The sequence below is a fragment of the Schistocerca americana genome, chromosome X, assembly GCF_021461395.2.
Source record: "Schistocerca americana isolate TAMUIC-IGC-003095 chromosome X, iqSchAmer2.1, whole genome shotgun sequence".
Lineage (NCBI taxonomy): Eukaryota > Metazoa > Arthropoda > Insecta > Orthoptera > Acrididae > Schistocerca > Schistocerca americana.
Window position 1 is genome coordinate 595,790,703 of NC_060130.1, and position 5,511 is coordinate 595,796,213.

The window sequence follows — 5,511 nt, forward strand, 5'->3', positions numbered from 1 at the left end:
TATCAAGGCCGTTATTACGGCCCCAGAGGTGGTTGTTCTGGTTACTGATTTCTCAGGATCTATGCACCCAAATTGGGTGTAAATGTAGTCACATGTCAGTTCTAGTATAATATATTCGTCCAATGAATACCCGTTTATCATCTGCATTTCTTCTTGGTGTAGCAATTTTAATGGCCAGTAGTGTAGATGATTGAGAGACTGAGAGGGCTCGGTCGGCGGCGGCGACCTATAAGCACGCTGCCGAGGGGGCGTTATCGGCGTGTAGCCTGGGGGCGTGTCTTGGTGTTCTCTTGTCATAGGCGTGCATGGTTCAGACCCTGCTATACAATGTTTCCTCTTACCGAGCGGTGTGCTGGCGAAGGCGTACGCCAGAACAATTAGCATGTTTGTATGACATGATGTAGAGTTCGTAAACAGATATAGTAAGTGAAAGGAGGCAGTCAATCCACTTTTCATATAATCTTGTGGTATTATAATTCTGTGATTTTATGACGTTCGACAGTGTGTCTTTTCTCTACTTGTATTTTCTCATACACTCCTGGAAATGGAAAAAAGAACACATTGACACCGGTGTGTCAGACCCACCATACTTGCTCCGGACACTGCGAGAGGGCTGTACAAGCAATGATCACACGCACGGCACAGCGGACACACCAGGAACCGCGGTGTTGGCCGTCGAATGGCGCTAGCTGCGCAGCATTTGTGCACCGCCGCCGTCAGTGTCAGCCAGTTTGCCGTGGCATACGGAGCTCCATCGCAGTTTTTAACACTGGTAGCATGCCGCGACAGCGTGGACGTGAACCGTATGTGCAGTTGACGGACTATGAGCGAGGGCGTATAGTGGGCATGCGGGAGGCCGGGTGGACGTACCGCCGAATTGCTCAACACGTGGGGCGTGAGGTCTCCACAGTACATCGATGTTGTCGCCAGTGGTCGGCGGAAGGTGCACGTGCCCGTCGACCTGGGACCGGACCGCAGCGACGCACGGATGCACGCCAAGACCGTAGGATCCTACGCAGTGCCGTAGGGGACCGCACCGCCACTTCCCAGCAAATTAGGGACACTGTTGCTCCTGGGGTATCGGCGAGGACCATTCGCAACCGTCTCCATGAAGCTGGGCTACGGTCCCGCACACCGTTAGGCCGTCTTCCGCTCACGCCCCAACATCGTGCAGCCCGCCTCCAGTGGTGTCGCGACAGGCGTGAATGGAGGGACGAATGGAGACGTGTCGTCTTCAGCGATGAGAGTCGCTTCTGCCTTGGTGCCAATGATGGTCGTATGCGTATTTGGCGCCGTGCAGGTGAGCGCCACAATCAGGACTGCATACGACCGAGGCACACAGTGCCAACACCCGGCATCATGGTGTGGGGAGCGACCTCCTACACTGGCCGTACACCACTGGTGATCGTCGAGGGGACACTGAATAGTGCACGGTACATTCAAACCGTCATCTAACCCATCGTTCTACCATTCCTAGACCGGCAGGGGAACTTGCTGTTCCAACAGGACAATGCACGTCCGCATGTATCCCGTGCCACCCAACGTGCTCTAGAAGGTGTAAGTCAACTACCCTGGCCAGCAAGATCTCCGGATCTGTCCCCCATTGAGCATGTTTGGGACTGGATGAAGCGTCGTCTCCCGCGGTCTGCAGGTCCAGCACGAACGCTGGTCCAACTGAGGCGCCAGGTGGAAATGGCATGGCAAGCCGTTCCACAGGACTACATCCAGCATCTCTACGATGGTCTCCATGGGAGAATAGCAGCCTGCATTGCTGCGAAAGGTGGATATACACTGTACTAGTGCCGACATTGTGCATGCTCTGTTGCCTGTGACTATGTGCCTGTGGTTCTGTCAGTGTGATCATGTGATGTATCTGACCCCAGGAATGTGTCAATAAAGTTTCCCCTTCCTGGGACAATGAATTCACGGTGTTCTTATTTCAATTTCCAGGAGTGTATTTCCATGCTAGAGAGGAAGATCACACTGGGAACCGAAACTGTGTGTATTTTGTTCTCATTTTTATTACGTTTGGTATTCAGCACGCCATATATCTGTAATCGCCATGGATGATTGATGAATTGCATGAATGCGGGTATAATTGCAATCGCGTGCATGTGGATCAGCACAGGTGGAGCTTCTTGGCTTAGCTTTGCAGCAGAGGCCTGGGAACAGCGCTTGAGTTCAACTTTCAAATCTGGCTTGCGGTGCTTCTCAGGTGGCGTATCTTTATCGGGGCGTTAGCTGTGGGGGTTTTCGTAACGGGCGCCCCTGCGATTAGCTCCAGATGGCCAAGCCTTTACAAGAGAATAGCGTTTTTGCGGCGGATCCGGTGAAGCATGAGCCGTTCATATTAGCATAGTTTCCAAGCAACGATTGACGCAGTGGAAAGAGTCCAGACCCGGTAATCCGGGAGTAGGAGGATCGAGCCCCTATGTTGTAACATCTTTCTCTTGTGTCTTAAGTTTTTACGTTAATTACACTGCATGTAAATCGAAATGACTCTCAATATACTGTATTGTGCTTCTTGATATTTTCATAAAAGGCACGAAAAGGAAAGGCAAAGGAAATTTTGGGATTGAAAATAAATTTCAAGGAAGGGGTTATACTTACTCTGTTTTTTTTTTTAAAAAAATTCTTTATTACAAACCATAGTAATTATAAAATGTTAACCCACTTCCTTATCTGATTAGTGGGTCATAATAATTATAAAACTGATATAATTATGTTGCAGCTAATTACAATTTTCAAGTGAGCTACAGTTGGTATTACATACAATGGGCATTTAATTTTATATCTATTTCTTATAACAAGTTCCTATCGCGTGCAGCGTCACATGTGTGCCAGTGAGATATAAACCTACTTTGATAGCCTTGCTCATCGAGCTAAACCCGAAGAGCATGCCCCTGGCGCTGGGCAGGCCAAGACGTTTATTCGCTGCAGTTCCCTAAAGTAATTTTCCTAAACGAATTCCTACAAACTAACTTATCCTACGTCATAACCGGTGCATGTCCTTATCGGTAGCATTGACCCCCCACTCCCCCTAACCCTGCACGTGACGGATTCCAACTATGGTGGAGAGTCGGCCAGTGGGAATAGGGCTCTGGACGCAATCGGTGTTGGTTGTCTCAGTTATTTAGTTCATGTCCCTCAAGTATTCTGTTAAAACTTTCCGTGATACCTCGTTAGCCTATGTATTTAGCAGTTGGAAAGTGTCTTCACGTCTAAGCAGTTGATATGTGTCATGGTTTGGAAGTCTGTCTCGAAGTGTCGTCGCAACATCATTGAAGAGGTGGCACTCGTAAACCACATGGTGGGGAGTACCCTCTGACACGCCACAGTCACACGCGGGTGTAGCCCTCTTCCCAAATCGACATAAGTATGTCGGGTAGGGTCCAAGGCCAGTGAGAAAATGGATCAGTTCTCGTGTTGGCTCAAAGTATTTCATGTCCAAGCTCTCCCTCACATCCGGTATGAATTGGAAAGTTCTACATCCAGTTTCTTCTACCTCCCAAGACCCCTGCCAAAGCTCTTCCCCTCTTTTCCGTATTTCTCTCTTGTCCTCCACTCTCACGCCCATGATGTCTACAATTTTCTCATAATTCCCCTTTTTTGCCCAGTACCAAGCCGCCTGTTCCCTTATTTTGATGTCCAGTGGGCAGAGCCCCATTATGATTAATAGCCCCCCCCCCCCTGGAGATGTTCTGTAGGCCCCCACAGATCTCAGTGTCATACTTCTCTGGACCCTTCTCAGTGTCATGGCGGGCACAATCCTCGTGATGTTTCCCCCAGACTCCCGAGCTGTAACCCACTACTGAGGTTAAGATGCTATTATGGTAAAGTTTGATAAGGTGTGGGGGGAGATGAAATCTTTTGTGTCCTATCGAGATGAGATTGTTTAATATCTGCAAAGCTCTCTGCGTTGCGGTATCAATGTGTTTCCCGAGGTTCCACCTCTCATCAATGATGACTCCTAGGTAGCGTGTCTCACGTCGCCGGAGAACTGGTGAGCCGTATATACTTAACCCGTTTACTTCGTGTGGCGACGTCACTTGCAACTGGCGAGATGTTTGTGGCGGATGAGGTAAGACATGGAGACGGAACCTGTGAATCGATGGCGACCACGCAAGAAACGCAAAAATCTCACGGTCTAGCGATCAGGCAGATGGATCACATCTTCTCTCTGCCAGGGCCCTGAAATCATGGTAGATTTCAGTGTGTGACACACCCGTTCGCTGCTCATACCAAGGGCCAATTTGGCTCACTTATGCGACAGAGCGCACAGGGATACCAAACGTCAAGGCTGGTAAACCAAAAACGAATAAGTATGCCCTCAGCAAACGAGTAGTCCAAGACATTTGAAGTCACACTATCGGTACAGTAAGAACTTGACCACAGGCTCCCCAGTCTAAACTATTCGCATGTGAAGTCAGTCTCAGGATAGGTCCCAAGTACCCGCCACACATGCCAGAGTTTCGACTAAAAGTCCATTACCAGACTAAAGTCCTGCTTCCCCAGTACTTCGCACATCTCGAGAAAAAAATTCTGTTTTCCCGGAAAGTGCACGAACGACACTGCCTTCACCCTGTCTTGAGCCAATCACTAGGATCTAGAGGCGCTAAATCTCCCCTCCCACACGACAGCACAAACTCATGACGAAACAGGGCAAGAGTTAAGAAACCTGCGTCTCTGAAAAAAAAAAAAAAAAGAAACCGCCTATTACTGGCTTTTTTAAGTATTTGCTGGGGGAAGAGATGATTTTCTCCAAAATCGTGACGCTTCCCACGGAAACAAGCGAACATATACAATCTCAAAGATCTTTATCTAAATTTACTGTGCCTTGGAGCTAGTTAGTTCTAGCTATGAGGTGTAATAAAGACTATCTCTAAACGTTTCTCAGATGCTGGAGTTTTCTTATACAACAGAGGTGGCCAAGGGAAGTGGTTCACTATCGGTGAACATGAAAACATGTGAATTTTTATTACACGAGGGTCTGCATACAATCCCCAGTTTACAGCTCCACTGGATAGACGTGTTCCTTCAGACCGTCGCCCCTGCCCAGGCTTCTGTTGGCGCCGCAGCAGGTATCACAGCATTGTTCTGCTGGAGCCCTGCCTCGATGAGGGGCTGCCCTGTTTGCCCTTTACGGCTGTGGGCCTGTCTGGCAAGATTTACTAAGGGATGGGCTCACTGCCAATTGCTTTCAACACCCAACAAGCCATTTCTCTGAATTAAGAATCATAAAAATACCTCATACTTTTAGCGCCATACCAGGCCCCATCAACGTCTGCTCAGGCTTTCTGAAGTCTTCCTCTAGGTGTGTCAGGTTGTAATAAAATCTTATTTTCTGTATGCGAAAAATAGGTGAGAGAGTAACTTGTCCTCTCTCATCTGCAAATAACTTTTCGAGAAGGTATTGTAATTCAAGTGCACAGAACATTGTTATGCATGGTTTACTGCCAAACTCTCTGATGAGAGAGAACCTTTTATCAATTTAAACCACATTTGTTTTTA